This window comes from Camelus dromedarius, chromosome 2 (genome assembly GCF_036321535.1).
Source record: "Camelus dromedarius isolate mCamDro1 chromosome 2, mCamDro1.pat, whole genome shotgun sequence".
Classification (NCBI taxonomy): domain Eukaryota; kingdom Metazoa; phylum Chordata; class Mammalia; order Artiodactyla; family Camelidae; genus Camelus; species Camelus dromedarius.
The window spans coordinates 56,358,151-56,378,102 of NC_087437.1; positions in this window are offsets into that span (position 1 = coordinate 56,358,151).

Below are 19,952 nucleotides of genomic sequence, written 5' to 3' on the forward strand. Positions count from 1 at the left end.
TCCCTCCTTCCTTTCTTCCTTCTTGCTTTCTTCTGATTAGTTTTGTATCTGAGATTCAAACTCAGGACGCAGTGTAATCTGATGACTGAGCTTTTAAACACTATGCTATGGAACTTACAATACAGTGAAGACACTAGTAAATTACCCAAGCCAATAATCTAAAAAAAAAAAAAAAAAAAAAAAAAGCCCTGTGAATTTAAACAAGGCTGCTTTGTATCAAATTATACTTTTCCTCTACTATACTACTGTTCTTTTGAATGGAAGATTTATACCTGATTGATTTATTGCTCTGCTAGAGCACCCAGCACAGTAACTGTCCCTTCGTAAGCTTCGAAAATTACGTATTGAGCTATCCACAGCTGACCACTACTCCTCCATACACTCTGATTCAAATGCATTCAACCGTTGTCTTACCCTCTCCCCACTCCACCTCCACCATACTCTGTCTCTTGATAGAGAGGCCCAGAAACATTCTCTGCAGCACCAAAGAGAATCTGATATCCCTTACAAGCTGTATGTGATGGAAAACATAGCAGACAAGGAGTCAGGAAGTGTAGGTTTGAGTTCTAATTCTGTGAGTTCATTGTATGTTCATGGCCTTTCTCTTCTCAGGCCTCTTTGGCCCATAAAACAGGGCGCACTAAATGATCTCTAGGCTCCTTTCAACTCTGGCAGTGCAGGAAAATGGCTTTGGAGTCAGACATAGTGGAATTCAAATCCAACATCACTAATTTTCCAGCCGTATGAATTTATCAAGTTACTTAATCTCTAAGACAAGCAAAGTGCTTACTACAGTGCCTGGAAAATAGGATGCTCTCAAGAAATATTAGGTATTTTTAACATACTATTCTTGATCATTGTAAATCCTCTAGGGTGACTTTACCTAAGCCATATATATATATATATATGATAACTCATTTTTAATTATGGACTGATAATTTCTGCCTATAGCTACCACAAATCCACCTCAAATTATCACTGGTTATGTGTGCTTCATAAACCCCCTTATGGACATGCAAACTGGAAACTGAGTCATGCAAGGAGTCGTTTTGAGCTGACATCCTCTTGATTTATTTCTCACTCATTTGACTTGCTTTCCTTTTTAATTTGAATTGACCAGATTTATGGTTTCGTGTAGGCATAGCCCATGTCTGATCCTTACACACTGTTAAGAGAAATCAAGATCAAAAGAGCAAATGCTTTGTACTTAGGAATCTTCCTGAAAATTCATCAAGGGTTTCACTTCACCAAGAGAAATCAGCAGAGACAGGCAATGCACACAATTTCTTACTGAGAAAGTAGTAAACTTTCTCTCCTTTGGGAAGAGCTGTACAATTTTAAGAACTGCCTTGAAATATAAATCTACTGAAAACTCAGCTCTGTTCAGTTACAGAGTGTTTAGCCTCAGCTCTATATGCATCTTTGTGGTTCTCTATTCTATACCTGTTTGTTTGTTTTTCCTCCTAGCATCTGTTATTTGAAAGTTTAACAAATCTCCCTATTTTGTTTTTATCCAGTGGCAGAAACATTGAACCAAATTAGACACAAGATGGATTCCTGTGTCATCCCATTAGAGTCTTCTCTTTAAGTTCCTAAAGGGCAGAAGTGTCCAGACAAAAACTTCCTAGCTATCATGAGAGGCCAGTTTCACTCCCAATTGTATTGATATTTTTTTTTATTTCAAAATGGTTTCACAATATTAAAAATAAGAGAAAAGATAGATATTTGGAACCAAAATTGAATATGCATTTTTTGATGACCCAAATTTCTTCTCAGTACTCCCTTGGGGCTGGTTGCTAGACCTGTCTTTGACAATCTTCCCTCCCTGCTCCATTAAATCAATTAGAATGAACCTGAGATCAACGTTTATTGAAAGTTATCCTCTCCAAAATATGATATTCGCTATCATAGAGCTTCACCCGCCCCCTAATAAATACAACACTCTGTTGAAATGTATCACAAATTTAATTCCATTGATGTAACAGTCTGAGCCCAGGCAGGAGGTAAATGGAAACCACTTAGATTTAACAGGGGAAGTTAACTATAAGAACTATTAGCCATGATAAAAAAAAAAAATAACTAAGATATAAGGAAGCTCTATGATACCCTGGGGCTGACAGAGTGCCCAAGAAACCACAAATTTGGAAGGGATTTAGATCTCACTGAAGAAAGTGTGGTTCAGCCACCGGATAGCAGAGATGGCTGGGATTGGTCTGGAGTTGCAAGACAAACAGCTATTGCCAAAGCCTCTGTTTGCAAATGAGCTGCAGGGAGTCAGCAAACTGGTGCAGGAGGGCAGCGGGAAACCCGGCCCCCACAGGGCAGAAGGGCTTCAGAGGGAGGCAGACCCTGCTGGGGTTGGGAAAGGCTTGTCGATGAAAGCACTGCAGGGTGTGTGACCCTCTGGGCCACAGGGAGTTGGGGCTCACCCAGAGAGGCTAGACAGGTGGCTGTGGGAAGACTATCACCCGGCGGAGGCTGAAAGGTCCTAGAGAGACGGCGTTCCGAGCCCGTGGCTGGGGCAGGCTCAACATACGTTCGCACACCCGCGTTGTTGACCTCTAGTCCGTGGAGGAAGCCTTTGCCTTCTGCAGTGTACCCCCACCGCCCTCTAATGAGAAAGCTTGGTGTCCATTTATAAGGAGAAATGATGGTAGGAATCCCATTTTTGATCATCGAGTATGTACTGAAGGATGCATTTGGAGCAGAAAGACAAGTTATTGTTAATTTACTTATGTAATTTTAAGGGAACTCAGCTCTGACGTGTTGGAAAATTCTCTACACTTAAGAATCAGATAATCAGGATTAAAATATTCATGTTATTTACTAATATTACTTAGTACCTCTATGTGATTTGGGGCTGTACACTGCTTTTCTGAGCTTTAGTTTTCTTGTCTGTGAAATACTCACATGACCTTCCTCAGAAGATTTTTGGGAGAATTAAATGAGATATATAAATGAGAATGCCTGGTACTGAAAATGTAAGTATATTTTATTTAGTCAAACTTCTGAAATCATTACATTGTTTATAAATTGTAAGCTAATAGTTGTGTCTGGAAACTAGATTGTTGACAAAAATAAGATGATTCCATAACTTATTTTTAGATCTAAAAGAGGCTTTGGAGATCACTGAATCATCTCCTTTGACAGTTGAGGAAAATGAGTCTCAGGGAGCAAAAGTGACTTGCCTACATTTGTACAAAGGTGGAGTGGCAGAAATAGAACTGAGACGCTTGTAATATACCAGTTGGCACACACTTTGGGGTTAATAGTCAAAACCCAAACCGAAGCTCAAAGCTAACAAACAAAACTCAGTTTTTAATTTGGTTTTAACTTTATTTCCATGATTGGTGAGTGTGGTAATAAAAGCAAGGAGTCCTGTTAAGCAGGAGGGTAAGGAAGATCTGTGTGCAGTCAGCCTATTGTGATGCACAGGAAGAATCTTCTCTAATCTGGCCAGCGTATGCTCCTTAATTTAGGAGATGCAAAGGTTTCCTGTAAAAAGAGATCCTTTCACCACTAACAGGTCCTGTTCATGTTCTTTTTGGAGCAACTGTTTGGAGCCTTTTCTCTAAAGCATTTCTCCCTAATTGTTTAATATTCATACCAGTTCCTAAGTCTCTTCACTGTTTGAGCCCTAGCATCACTCTGCCTTCCTCGGAGGAGAGAGCTCAGTACAAAATGCTGGTTGCTAAGCAGTGCCTATTTTTACTCCACTGGAGCAGAAAAGAGGCCCACTCAGTGAGATTTTATCACCAAGGGTAGCTACTGAGCGGCTTTTATAGGTTAAGTATTTACCAGTGTTTCTCTGTGAAACTATGAACTCCATGGTTTCGCATCCGAGATGAGGGTGTAAAACTGAGGCAAGGACCTGCTCAAGGAAATGTATTAACAAAATAATAGGAAAAACTCAAAATGTGTTAATACATCAAGTATTTATTGAGCTCCTAATGCTGTTTATCGTTCTGTATTAGGTACTTGGGAAAATTATGAAACCAAACAGATTTGGCCCCTGATTTCATAGTTTATAAGTTAAATGGAAAGAGAGACAATCAAAAGCACCAAATGACAAATTGTGATAAGAAATAAACACTTGGCTGAGGCAGAATAACAAGGAGAGAGGGAGTTTGTTTCAAACAGAGAACAAAGAAGAAGTCTTTCTGAGATTGAGGTGCAAAGACCAAGAAAGCACCAATCATGAGAAATGTATTCCAGGCAGAAGGAACAGTCTGTGCAAATGCCCTGGGTGAGGTAGTGACAGTGTGGGAAGTGGGGTAAGAAGTAGAGAGTGGGGCAGGGAAGGAAAGAGCTTGCAGTGAAGAACAGAGAAAAGACCAGAGTAACTGGAGTTTAGTAAGTAAGGACATGAGGTTGATGGTACAGACAGGATCTGAATTTAGCTACAAGAAGTGAATGGAAATCATTGGGAGGACTTTATGCAGTGAATGATTTAATTCATTTACATTTTTACAAGATTCTATTCATTTTCTGGAGGGAAACCAGTAGTAGGAGGACAAGAATGAAGCAGAAAGTCCATTTAGGAGGCTATGGCAAAGGACCAGGAGAAAGAATGATAGATATTTGATGACAGCAGTTGTGGGTTCGTCACCAGTTGTGGGTTCTGGCCCGCAGAAGTCCCACCGAGACGGAGTGAATTACTCAAGACTCTATGGAAAAGTCAAGAGGGCGAGAGGGAGTTGGGAGCCAACTCCGGGAGCCTCTCAGATCTCCCATATTTATTGAGTACAGTCAAAGGAGGAATACAGGAATTTAGGGAAGGACAGAGTGGGATCACAATGAGTACAAAGGCTTTGTTTATTGTTGGTGTTTGGCTCAAGGTCAGAAGACCCTTTTTGGTGAATCATGTTCGTGTTGAGCCATTCAGCTTATCAGGGTGGAAAGTATGAGAAACAGCTGCTTGACAACTTGGACTCAGGCGGCTGTGCCTGTCTTAGGTTGCCCCCCTCAGGGGGTCTTACCCGTCATTGGCTAACCAGCCTTCTCACCTCTAAGTCTGCAGCTTTCTATAAGTTGTTTACCATTCCAGCCCAAGGCTGTTTTGGAGATAGAAGACTAACAGCAGGCAGCCCAGCATTTATAGCGGGGGGCCTGGGTCATTGCTAAAACCTCAAGGCAGTTACTAAGCACATCTTCTTTAAGGACATAAGTGGCTGGGATCTGTTACAGTGTGTTAACCCAATCATGGGCTCCCACAAGCAGTGGCAGTGGAAATAGCAAAAAAGAAAATCTGAAACATATTTAGGACAGAGAAGAAAAGAAACTTGGTGATGAACTCCTGATCCTCTACCATAAACCTGCTCCTTTTACAATTTTCCAAATTTAGTTGGTGTCCTCTCCATCCTCTTTGTTGTTTCTCACACCCTCCATTCAAATATTCAGCAATCTGTTGGCTTTACATTAAAAATTTATCCAGAATCAAACACCTCTCACCAACTCTGCCTCCAAATCCCGAGTCAAATCCACCATCATCTCTCATGTAGATTATTGCAATAGCCTCCCCTGCAGTCTATGATATGCACTCAGAGCGATCCCATTAAAAATTAGATCAGATCATGTAAATTTCTCTGTTCAATATTTACAACAGTTCATCTCACCTTAAATAAGAGATAAATATCTTACAGTGGTTAAAAGGCTCTATGTAATCAAGTCATACATTATATCTCTTACTTTACCTTTTATTCCATTACGGCCAAATTGGTGTCTTTGCTATTCCTTAAACATGACAAGTATGCTCCTACCTCAGGGCCTTTGCACTTGCTATTCCAGCTCCTTGAAATCTCTTTCTCCAGTTAGCTGTGTGATTTCCTGTCTCACCTTATAAATCTTTGTTCAAATGTCATCTTCTCAAGTAGACTTTCTCTCGTCACTCTAGGTAAAATGCTATTATACCCAGCAAGCTCTATTCTTTTTTTTTTTTTTTTTTTTGCTTAATTTTTTTTCCATAAGATTTGTTTCATCTGATACTATGGATTTTACAACTTCTTTTACATAGATTATTTAGCTCCGTTCAGTGGTGAATTTTTTTAAATAGACTTTACTTTTTGGAACAGCTTTATATTTTCAGAAAAATTGAGAATTTAGCACAGAGAGTTCCCATATATCTGGTGCCTGGTTTCTCTTATTACTGACATCTTACTTTAGTATGGTACATTTGTCACAATTATTGAACTAATATTGAAACATTATTTACCAAAGTCCATAGTTTATTCAGATTTCCTTAATTTTTCTTTAATGTCCTCCTTCTAATCCAGAATCCCTTCTGCAGACTATATTACATTAAGCTGTCAAGTCTCCTTAGGCACTTCTTGGCTAGGACAGTTATTCAGACTTTCCTTGTTTTTGATGTTTTTGACAGTTTTGAAGAGTAATGGGCTGATATATTGCAGAATATCCCTGTCTTGGAAACTTTCTGATGTTTTTCTCATGATAAGACTAAGGTTATAGGGTTTCAGAGAGGGCGATCATAGAGGTAAATTGCCATTTTTATCACATCATATCAAGAGTGCATACTATCAACAAGAATTATAGCTGATGATGTTGACCTTGATCAGCTAGCTGACGTAGTGTTTATCCAATTTCTCTCCTGTACTGTTACCTCCCTCCCCTTATCTTTTCATACTGTAGTCTTTGGAAGGAAGTCACTCTGAACAGTCCACACTTAGTGAGGGAGGAGTTACGCTCCAACTGTAATTGTGTCCAACTGTAGTTACGCTCCAATATGTAAATTATTTGGAATTCAGTCATTTAACTTTTATCAGTACAAACTCAAGGGTATTTTCTTTAGTGCTTTGGTTTATAATCCAGCACTACTTAATTTTGTTGCTCAGGTTGTTCCACCTTTGGCCACTAGGAGTGCTTCCTGTTGTTCCTTGACATATTTCCATCAATTGTTTTCAGCACTTTCTTAATTTCCAGCATTACGAGATGATCCAGGATTATCCTGTATATTTCCTGTCCCTGTCTTAGAATCTGCCATTTTTCCAAGGAACAAAGGTGAACCTTTGTCAGTTCAATTATTTCTATATCCCGAGAATACAGAACAGTATCTGGCACAGAGAATTTGCCCCATAAATATTTGTTGAATGAATGAGTGACCTGAAATCAGGATTAAGGGATAGGGCAGTTATGGTGAAAATCCCCCCTGCTTATCAGATTCTTATCTCATCAAGGCCAGAGGGATCTGACACTTCAGAGCAAAACCTTTTATTGGTAGAATCACAGGACCTAATTTGGTTTATTCTCAAATTTTATTTTATTTTTTTAAGGAAACAGTCATTCTGAAAAAAGTGTATGGGAACATAAAATTCATTTATTTTAGATTAATAAGCATTGCTTCCTTCAGTCAGAATTAAATTCTCCACCCTTGATGCTCCCCACCTTCTCATGCCCTAATTAGAGAACTTATTTTGTTCATCCCCAGTTGCCTAGTCTCTCTTGCAGTCTCTCACTAGGCTGTGAACAGCTCGACAACAGGGACTGTGTCTTAGTCTGTGCAGTGCCCAGAGCACCAAGGCAGCTGACACACAGGATGCTCTCAGCAAGTGGTTGAAATGGACGGGCTGCACAAAGAGAGAATACAAGGATAAGATTAACTGTCATTGTTGGGAACAATAATAATTCAAATTACAAAGCAAGCATAATCAAAGATCTAAGTTTTTTTAGGAACAATTGTTTGAAAAAGGGTGCACTTCAATTCTGAACACTTAAGGGATAGAGGAAATTCAAAAGAATGAACCCATTCTTCAACTAGGCTAAATAACTGTCTCTTCCCCCTTCTGCCTCTGTTGCTTCCCACAAATTCTAGCAAACAAACCTCAAAACTCTTAAGATAACCCTCAGATACGATATAACTTCCTCATTTGAAAAGTAGAGGAACTGCGACCCAGAAAATGGAGAAACGATTTTTCCACGGTCACATAGGTCTGACGTATAGATCTCAGTCTCCAAACGGCCGTGTTAGCCTTATTGGTGCTCCACTGGAAGGTCTCCATCTATATTAGCATCCTTAAGTATACATGTGTACTTCACAGTTACTTACTACAGTGGAAAATGCATGTCTGCTGAATAAAACAATGGATAGCGTAACTGAACTAATTCAAAGTTCTAATACTTTTAAGCATTTAATATTCTTTAAAGTGGGAGAAAGAGTGCATATTCAAAATCCACAAAAGACAAAGTTATTATTTCCAAATGTTAAAGAGCTAGAATTTGATCAAAACAGAAAAGGAAAAGGAAAGCAGCATCTATCGAGTCCTTATCACGTACAAGTCGCCTGTACAGGTTATTTGGTTTGATGTTTCAAACAACCAGATGTTAAATAAGTCACCCCCCCCCCCGCCCAGTCACACAGCTATTAATAACAGAGCTGAAATTCACACCTGGGTTCTGCGACTTCTATGTCTGGATACATCCTTTCTTCTGCATCATAATTCTTCAAATCTCCAGGACTTGAACTATTCTGATTATAGATTTAAACCAAGTCTTACTGTGCCTATGTTACATATTATATCAAGGTTGTATTGATTTGATTGATTACCTAAAGTCTTCACCCTGCAATCCAATTTAGTTCAAACAATATGTACTAAGTGCCTTCTGTGCTTTGAGCGCTGCATACCACGTGCACAGCAAAGAAAAAGATGGAGGCACCTGATCCTAAATGGGAAACACTCGCTCACACTTAATGGGAATTGAAGGGAATAGATGGGAACTTCTTAAACAGATGGGCAAAGTGCTAAATAAAGCATGGCACATGGGTGTTTGTGTGTACGTATACATATATAGCAAGAGCACTGCCTGGTGTGTGTGGGATGTGTGTGTGTACCCGTGTATGTATGCATATGAGAAAGCAGCACCACGAATTTATCCTTGCCCTATATACATATTGCATATATGTAAATAGATGTATATGAACGCTCCTGTCTGGTTTTAGTAGGTTCCTTGTTTCCGCCACCGGGGCTGAAAGCTTAAAGGTGCAGTTTAAGGTGTTAATTTGCTAGCTTGTACATAACCCAGAGAAAGTTCACACCCACTTTTTATGTATTTTTTTTTCCCGTGATGATGATAGTGCTGATGATCTGATCATAGCTCAAGATTTTGGAAGCACAGTAAGAAGAAGAATAACACAAAAGAAAAAAAAATTTAAAAAGCCTGACTGGCAAAAAAATTTTAAGAAAAGAAACTTCTTCACAAGGACTTCGGCTTTCCTAATAAGTTCGTTTTTTATCTCAGACTTGGCACGTTGTATCAGCAGGCCTTATTTGTCAAATTCCAAATTGATAGCTCTCCTTTTCTATTCTCTCGTCTCAAATTAATTTTCTCTGTCATACTTCAAAGAAATTCAGAAAAAAAAAACACTCTTATGCTGTTCCATTTGTCCTGACATACATAAACGGTGAGTTTATAATAGTCATTTGATCCAGCTAACCTCTTCTTTAGTCATTGTGAAACTCGCATATAAGAGCAGGTCACTTGCAGTCTGACCTTTAAGACTCTCAGTAATGGGCTGCACTTTTTGACTGTCAGATGTCTCTCCATCGTCTTAAGAGATGGTCCTAAGTCTGAAGTCACGAGCTTGAGTCCAGACAATTGGGAAAAATCCCTCTTTCTCTGTTTTCTTTGAAATTTTAACTATATGGATGCCAAGATTTCCATTAGCAGAAAATAAAACATAGTATTTAAAACCACTTAATGAGCAGAACTAACTCTCAAACCAGGAGTGGGAATAGGAGACTCAAAAAGAGACTTCTAATTTTTTATGGTGATTAATTCAGGAAGAGCCAACATAGGATACAAAGTGAGAGTGTGGGGTGTTAGGTTTTAACAGAGTTGCTTAAAACCAAGGAATATACATGACGGAGACAATTTGCCAGATGGAACCGATTGGAGGGATTTTAAAAATTTCTCTGAACTCCTTTGCCCTCTGTAACCGTCTACAGCTCTCGTCCCGTCTCCCTTCTGTCATATATATTTGTGTGCTCTTGCCTCCTTTGAGATTCCAAAGTTTTGTTGAGGGCAGAGGATGCGCCTGACTCAGAACATCCTTCTCCATAATGCCTTGCACAGTACTTTGTACACAGTAGGTGCATGGTAAACAATGATTGATTGGTTCCAGGCATATAAAGGGATGCAAAGATAATATTAAGGGCATGTGAATTGTAGTCTGTGGTTTCTGTATCCCTGCGTTGTGTTGTCAGTTCCAGAGAGTCATTTTTGCTCGCTATACCTTAGAGTAAGACATGCCAGTGGGTTGAGAAAGACAGCCACATGATTTAATGTTGCCTAATACATCAGGGCTTCATAGGTGATAAGATATCATCTTGTTACATCAGCAGGGGCTAACTTGATGAAACCAAATCACATGGCATTTGTGCTCATGTCAGGCAGCTGCCATAAAAGATGCCTGGGAAAGATGCTGGCAATCTCCCTCTTGAGATGCCAACTTCATTTAATTAGTTTGCAGACTATGCAATTTCACCCACTCGTTTTACACTGAGTTCTTTTCAAAACCTCAGCTCTGAGTTTTGAGTTTTCAAAGGTAAAGATTTCCAAAGAGTTATAACTACTTAATATGAATAGAATATGAAAAGCATTAGTGGAGTAGTCCATATGAAATAATAATGATGATTACAGTAATTTTAATAAAATTGTCTTCTGACATCTTTCTCATGAGGAGTCAACTGTCTCATTAAACTGCAATGCAATGCCAGGTGGAGCTCAGAGCTAAACACTGAATCCTAGTGATGGAGAGACTGACTACCCCTGTGTTCCATGGACGTAGGCAAATAATAAATCCAGGGCTGCAAGGTAGTGTTGGGTCTTGTGACTGAACAGACTACACCAAAGCAGCATCATAAAGAGAACATGATGTGGCAGACCTGGATGCTGGTCCCTTTGCTGATATTTACTAGATACTTAAAATCACATCGATCAATTTGAGCCTCCTGTTAAAGCTGGGAAGGACATTTCCCACTTCTTCACTTTCTTACATAATTGTTTTGAGGATCAAGTCATAGGTGATAATGCCTTGTAAGGTATATTAAAATGCATAAGCATAGACAATTACAATCATTTCAACATATCCAGGGAGGACTTTTCCCTCTTCTTACGTAGTAACATAGGAGCTGACCCTCCGGCTACTCTGTTGGGTACCTCTGACTTCTCACAGTAAATCAGGAAAGCATTTTAAAAACATACATCTTCTGCTGCAGTGTTGATCCAGCAAAAAGTGTTTATTGAATGTGTGTGTTGATCAATAAATATATACCAAGTACCTATCACATGTAAGGAGTTGCGCTAGACTTTGGGGAGAATAAGAATTAGTATCAGCTACGGTTCCCTTAGGATACCTGTGGTTCCTAGAAACAAGAGACAAGTTAGAAATTCTTTTTAAGTCAAGCGGTGGGGCAGGAAATTGCATTGAAATACGTTACTCCACTTAAGCCTTGTACTAATTTACCTTTTGAGATAGATTTTTTTAATCCTCATTTTACATGTGTCGATACTGCAGCATAAAGTTAGATAACTTATTCAAGAATCCATCACCAATCAGTCAGAAAGTTGGAAATTCAACCCAAGCTGGGCTCTGGGCGAATACTAGGAAATCCTGGCCAACTACAGTGGGACACCTGATGGTGTTGTTGTGGTTCCACTTTCGTGTGTCGACACTTTGGGGAAACTGACACTCCTTTCTCTTCCCCTCTCTCTCTCTCTCTTTCTCTTTATCCCTTTCACTCTCTCTCTCTCTTTCTCTCTCTCTCTCCAGTGGTCTGCTTCATAATGAACTCTTCATTTAAATGTTGTTTCATATATGGTAGTTTCATATGATTTCATTTATCTTCTCCAAATGCTTGCTTATCACAAAGGTGATGAGGGTTCTTTCTTCATCTTTACGGGTAGTTTGTGACATGTTAAATAACATCTCAGAAACATCTGACGTGTTTGTGAATATCTGATTTAAAAATCAGAAAGAAAATACAACTGCACATTTATTGAATGAATAAACACTTAAAGTTAGCATTGGTACCTCTAAAACTTATTTATTACAAAGAATGTATACCAAATAATATTTTTCTGTTAATGACCGTTACAAAATTGGAGATCTAATCCAATAGAAAATTGTTTTTGCAACATTAAGTATGAACAAATAAAAGGAAGATTACTAACTTCATGAAACCATACATCTAAAAGTTAAAAAAAACTTTTCAGTAAAACATTATTAGTAATATTAAAAATGAATTAAAAATCAGATATGCTAAAGCATAAAATACTAAACAGTATTCTCAGTCTATTTGTCTCCTTGGAATTTTCTATAGTTCATGATTTAAATTTCAGGATTCTTTTTATTTTTTTATTTTTTTTGCTTTTATTCCAAACTAAAAACTGAGTTTTGATTTGTATTTCCAAAGGGGTTTCCTTTATGTACAAGTTACTTATTTGCTCATTTCTCCATGGAGAGAAAGAGCATTTCTTTTTAATCCTTTTCCATAAAACAAAATATAGACACCCCTATTTTTAGAGGAATAGTACCAATTTTATTTCTTTCAAAAATGCATTATTATAGAATAATTTAGATAAAACATCACAAAGTTCACATACAGTCTTATCATCTTAACACTTTAATTCTTTTCATTTTTATATTAGGGTGAAGGCCTATAAATACGAGTTTTGAATTCTGTGTCTTCAAATCTAAGTATCATAAGAATTTTTATACTGTGTGTAATTATAATATCTAATGGCTATGTAATACTCTGTCACATGACATTTCAAAATTGTCTAAATCATTTTCCTACTTTTTAACCAAACCAGGTTGTCATTTTTAAAATTGTGGTTAAATACACATCACACAAAATTTATCATCTTAACCAATCCTAAGTGTACAGTTTGGAAGGGTTAAGTATATTCACGTTCTTATGCAGCCAATCTCCAGAACTCTTTTCTCTCTTGCAAAACTGAAATCCCATATCCATTAAACAACAACTATTCTTTCTCCCTCACCTGCAGCCCCTGGCAACCACCGTTCTCCTTTCTGTCGCTATGAATTTGACTACTCTAGGTACTGCATGTAAGTGAAGTCACAGTATTTGGCTTTTTGTGATGAGCTTATTCCACTTAGCATAATGTCTTAAAGGTTCATTCACATTGTAGCAGGTATCAGAATGCTCTCAGTATGTAAGGCTGAAAAATATTCCGTTGTACCTGTATACAACTTTTGTTTTCCTTTCGTCAGTCAGTGAACCCTTGGGTTGCTTCCACCTTTTGGCTATTGTGGATACTGCTGCTGTGAACATGGGTGTACAAATGTCTGTTAAGACCGTGCATTCAATTCGTTTGAGTATATACCCAAAATGGAATTGTGAGATCATATGGCAACTCTATTTCTAATTTTTTAAAGGAATTGTACCTTTTTCCATAGATGCTGCACCGTTTTACGTTCCACCAACAATGCACAAGAGTTGCAAATTCTCCACATACTCACCAACACCTGTTATTTTCTGGGTTTTGTGGGAAGGGCTTTGTTTTGTTTGTTTCTATAGTAGCCATCCTAACGGGTATGAGGTGGTATCTCGTAGTGGCTTTGATTGGCACATCTCTGACGGTTAGTCCTACATAGATCTCTCAATGTGCGTATTTGGCCCCTTGTATATCTACTTTAGAAAAATGTCTATTCAAGTTCTTTGCCTATTTCTTAGTTGGGTGATTTGCTTTTGTCTTTGAGTCAGAGAAGTTCTTTATATATTTTGGATATTAACATCAGGTTATCATTCAATTTTGCAATGAATGTCTATGTGGATATATTTTTCTCTTTGCTTGAATTATTCCTTTAGTTAAATTTTCAGGATTGAAAATTTGGCTTGAGGAATATAACGTATTAAAAAATCTTGACTTTCATTGCCAAACTGCTTCTTCAAAGAGTCTTACTTAACCTCAGCATCATGGCAATGAAACAGGATACTAATAATGCCAAAATTTCACTAGCAAAATTAGTTTTAGCTTTTTTTCAATAATGACTATAAAAATGTTCATCATTGTCTGTATTTGCATTTCTTTGATTACTGGTACAGTTGAGTACAATTCCATAATTTACATTCCTTTATTTATTAATAGTTTGATCACATGTTTGCCTATTTGATCACATATTTGCCTAATTTGGATGTTTATCTCATGATTTTTCAAATATTCTGCAGTATTATCTCTACATATATTTTTATTTTAGCCATGTTTTAGTTTTCACTATAAAAAAAGTTGTGTGTGTATGCATAATAGTTGATTAAATCTTTCTGAGTTTTAAAATGTGATACTAGATTCTACTTCCTGCTGTATTTTCAATTGTATGTTTTCTATGATTCTTTCTTTAAAGCAAGGTCAACTTGTACAAATTTTTTCAAGGTACCTCACAATCGACACGCTGGAGCTGTGGAATTTACACAACCTGCTGCCCTCCTGAGTGGTGACCAAAATGTCAGCCTATGCTATTACGTGGCCAGCTAAACATATTTGTGGAAGAAAACACATTTGTGGAAGAAAAGCACCAATAAATAAAGTGGCCTTCAGGGGCAATGAAAGTGTCTTGGTGTCAGCAGCAGCAATCAAAGCCATATCGGAAGCACCGTGGCCAAGAAAAAAAGGTGAGGTGTCCCAGCTTAGGGGGGAAATGCTGAGAAATGTTGTCCCATGAATTTTACAGGGACAATAAAATTAAAGTCTCTGACCACAGAGGGTCTTTACAAGGATCCAGGATGAGTGATGATATTAAATCTTGAGACCTTGGCCAAATTCCAACTTGGGTAATTGCACTCGGTCAATTTAAAATTCCCTTCATAGTTTCTAATGCACTGCCCTCCAGGGCTTCCTGATGCCAGCTTCCTGTATGCCGTTGCTCTGCATTGATAAGTAACTGGTACCTTCTACCCTGGAGAAGACCTTGAAGCCACCGGGGGAAGTCATTATACATGCAATTTGATCTATTACTTTTAGGAATTCCACTTTCAAACACGTAGACAGTTATATGGAAAAGTCTAGGGGTCAGTAAGTGTGGCATATTTGACTCGGGTATAATCCCATGACCCTACCGACCCCATATCAGTAGATGGGGACAGTAAAAAAGATCTTTAGACTTTTGATCTGACAGTCTGAATTCTAGTCTAACTGCTCTCTTATTACATGTGTGACCTTAGGCAACCCATTCCCTTACTTATCCTCTTTCAAAGGTTTCCTACGGTTGCAGACAACAGTGCCTTAACGTGGCCAGACCAGCTTCCTATCTTATCTCTACCTACTCCCAGGGGTAGAGATTATAGACAAGAAAACTGGGACATTTCTTTTCACCTTGCTGTGCACGTACATGCCACTATGCATCTGTCCTTGCTGCTTCTCTTGCCTAAGTGCCTCCTCCCTCCCTCTCTTCTTGACAAATCCTATCCATCTCTCAAGATGAATCTCAAATACCATCTCCATAAAACCTTGCCTGATTTCCCAGCTGGAAGTCATCTTGCATTCCATAGTATGACCATGAGTGTGCAGAGTTGCCATAGCTTTCTGAAGAAATACTGGATTTTACATTTATTTACTAGTTGTTTAAAATCTCTGAACTGTTTTGATCTTTATTTTCATGTAGTAACCTTTCTAAATAGCAAAGCAGATCTCAAGTAAGAAAACAACATTATAGTTCATTTGAGGTTAATAAGCAGACTCAACCACAGTTGGAAAAAACTCTCAATTGTTCTTCTTTCCTGTGGACTTTATGTGATATTCAATCACTAGAAATGTGTAAACTTTACCAAATGTATTTTAAATTCAATTAGTTCTTAAGGGAAAAAGTGTGGAGTCGTTCTGTCAGATAAATGCAATTTAAATACATATTTTTCTTTTCTTTTTCTTTTTTCTTTTTTTAATTTTATTTTTTATTGAAGTGTAGTTGATTTACAATGTTAGTTTCAGGTGTACAGCAAAGCAACTCAGTTATCCATATACATATGCATATTTTTCCAGATTCTTTTCCCTTGTAGCTTATTATAAGAAATTAAATGTAGTTCCCTGTGCTATACAGTAGGTCCTTGTTGTTTATGTACTTGATATATAATAATGTGTAAATACATAGTTTTTAAATGCAGTTTCTTTCAGAGTCAGGTTCAGTGGCCGTTTATGAACTTTTTTGCATTTATATTTAAACTGACGTATATTCTTAGAAACGCAACCCTGGAAGATAACTGAAGAATCGGCAAGTCCAGCTGTCTATGTCAAATTTCACTTTCTAGAATCCCTTCTGGAGCGAGGTGATCCATCTCTCTCACTGTCACAACCCACACATTGGCATGAAAACCGGGCACCTCTAACTAGTAAATACAAAACCATTCAAAAAATAATAAAAACAAAATAAAAAAGCCACAGGTGATTTACACGCTTAGTTGTAAGGGCGAATGATGACTGTTCTAGTACAATATTGCCAAGTCCATGATCATCTTAAAGGAAAGGAACTAGAAGCTCAGGAAGCAGAAGTGGCTGTGTGCAGATCACACAGAGGATGAGAAACCAAACCCAGAGCAAGCTCAGGTCACCTAGCATCAATCAAGTGCACCCTTTGCCTCTTTACTCTCTGACATCTTCGCTCTTCCTTATCTTTATCAGGATTTTCCTGTGTCTAAGCTAGCTCTCTGACCACGTTAAATGTTACAGGTTACAACTGTAGAAACACAACAAACCAGCATGTTAATTATTGATCATTTTCAAAATTAGATGCAGAAGTCTCACTGTCTCTTCTCGTTCTACTGCTCAGGATTCAGAGGCAGCCAGGTTTGCCCAGGCTCAGTGATGCCTCTAGTGGTATTGCTTCACGGAGGTCACCTCTGACCCGAGGAAACGAACACGCTCCCCAAAGGGAAGCTGTCGCTTACCAACTAATTCGTTCTCTAGGCAGGTTATGACTCTAGAGCTCCTGAGTTCTCATGAATAGCACTTACGTGAATGAAAACTACAGGCGGACTATTTTACCCCAACAGAAATGAAGATATTGACACCATATTAAGTCAAACTCTGTTGCCGTGGTGATGTGATTTTCTTGGTTGTGTTTACTTTGTGAAAATCGATCATGCAGTAATCACGTGTGATTTCTGCAATTCAATGTCTTTATGTTACACTTCCATAAAATGATTATTGTTAATAATAACAACAGTCCTAAGAAAACAGCAGTGCCTGAGCCTGACATTTAGAACAGGGCAGAGAGTGAGGGTAAACCACAAGTTCTAGAGTCAAGCTTCACAACCCAGCTTTATGGCTCCTAGCTCTGTGATGTTCGGCAAGTCCTTACCTCCTGGGGACCTTTTCTCATCTCTTTTAAATAAGAAAAATAAATACCTACCTCATGGAGATGCTGTGATGATAACATAATATTTGTAAGAAGCACCAGGCTTAGAGAGCACCTGGCCCTCAGCAGGCATTAGTAACTCTTTCATTTGTTCAAATATCTTTTATGTCAAGCACCATTTTGGTATATAAAAGCCAATAAGTCACAATTCTTGCTCTCTAATGAGTCATCTCAATAGTATTTTCCCCATTTTTATGCCAGCAACCAGTTAAAGTCCATTCCACCACCCTTTTCTCCCACTACTGTCCACATGTTCTCCAGCTAGAGTCAGGGGAGTCTGACTGTCCCCCTTTCCCATCTCTCTGGGCCACGTGCAAACCCCTTCCTCTGGGCTCACACACAATACCGTGCTCTCTTTCCAAAGGCATTTACCACATCACTTGCAGTTATTTTATTTCTGTATTGAAAAATTGTTGAATGAATGAATGCATATTTTTCCTGTGTCCTGTGGAGTCTTTCTTCTGCCTTCTTTGTCATCATACACCTTAATTTCACCTCTCCTTCCAGTCCCTGCTCTGACACCCCTTCTGTTTCTTTCCTTGATCCTCTCCACAGAGACAATTTTCTCTCCTCAATACTCCGAGAGTATGCCGTATGAACATTTTTGTGGACCTCAGTGTAGCATGGGAAACCGTGGCTTTCAGAATCTGTAAAACCTGGAGTTAGCTGTTGTGTTCAACCTTGACTCTCTGTGTGTTCTTAGGTGAGTAAGCGTCTGTGACTCCAATATTTCATCACTAAGAGTAGGGAAAACCATGTCTTCCTCTTAAGGCTATGGCAAAGTTTAGAAATAATGCATGTTCGAAGGGTATACCACATAGGACTTGTTCATTGAAGAGGAAATACTAGTTCAGCCTTGTATTGTATCATCTATGTAAGCATTGTGTCTTTTTCTATAGAAAAAGAGCCACATCAACCCTATTTCAGCATTGCTCACAGTGCTCATAGAGAGCAAATGTTCAACACATGTTTGAATAAACGAATGAATAAAAGATAAAACAAATTTCCCAACGCTGGTGGCAGAGAAAGAATCCCATCCACAGTCTCTGAGTCCCAGATGACTAGTTGGAAATCCCTCTCTGGAGATGAATAATATAACAAGTGCCTGCCTGCTAGGGGATCATGCAGGCTTCCTGTTGCTGCACAGGAAAAAAAAAAAAAAAAAAAAAGGCTGAAAGGCACTGTTCTCTCAGATTGCTGTAGGAACAAGCAAATTTTAGCATGATTTTAACTGGCCCTGATTGATTGTTAGTCACCAGATGGTGACCAGTTTAGACTGAGTCTCCCCTAAAGCATATTGGGAGGGGTCTGGCTTATGGGATAATACAGGTGATGGTATCTGTGTGAACAGCCTGCCTCCTATTTGATTAGATTTTGGAGGCTGGAAGCTGGTAAATGTGTTGTTAACTACTTACAAGGCTAAGTTAGAGCCATAAAGGTAGGTTCCCCCTTTTGGCATGCGAAGTTCTTGTCTTTAAATTTCCTGCTGTAGTGAAGTGTCAACATTGCATAATCACCAGCCTCCAAGACTTTATTAAAATCCTGACCTTTGCTTCAAAGCTTCTGTTTGGAAGGAGAAAAGCAAGGAGAGAAAATTAGGTCTTTTCTAACCGTCTCCGGGAGCTTTAGGCCATAGGCCAGGAAGACTCAGGCTGTCTTTTGGAAAACATGTCTTTGCCCGTCACCCTGCCACTCATCTAGATCTGCTCCCATGGAGGTGCTGGAGGAGCATTACGGTGCAGACAAGCATTCCAAGGGGGAGAAGCCAGTCCTGAAGGAGAAACAAAGGGGAGTGCGGGGCGCTGATTCTCTCACTGCGGCTATCCTCTGGGGGAACTAGTGACCTCTAAGAACTGCAGAGCTCTTAACACATTAACAACTCGATCCAAACCCCTGCACCAAGGGACTGGACCAAACTCTAGCCCGGCTTCTATCTGTGTAAGGTTGTCTCCCTGTGATGACCCCCACCTCTCATTAAAATGCCTGCCTGAGCAAGCTCAAGGCTGCCAGGGAAATTTACTGTTTCTTCTGGCCAACATCTGATGATCTGACTTCCCTTTCTTAAAGCACTTAGGGAAAAGGGCTTACACTTGTAAATATGTATCTATTACAAGTCAGAAGTGTCTTTCTTGAGGACCTGAGAGCCACTTCTTTGAAATGTTATCCTCTGGAAGGCTAGGGCCTCTGACTCCCAGTCTCTGTGGGAAGACAGAATCCTAACTTCAGTAACCGCCGACAAGCAGTTACAGTTGGCCCGATCTGATTTACATTGACTGACCCCTTGTAGTTTTTCACTTCTCTGACTCTGCTGAACCCCTACCTTCTCCCCTCCTTCATTCTCCCTTTAAAATGCCCAAATCTCCTCTATACAGATTGGAATGAGGCTCAGGTCTTTCCTGGACTGTCAGGAGTTACTGAATAAAATCTGTTTTCACTGCTTTAACTAATGTCTGTCTTTGACACCTCCGTGTGGGAGAAGCCCCCATTGCTGGAGTTCACCTCCACTCCTGTGCAAAGAGAGTTCCGGACAGGATGCAGAGTTCCCTTTTCACTTTTCATCTCTCAGGGCGGC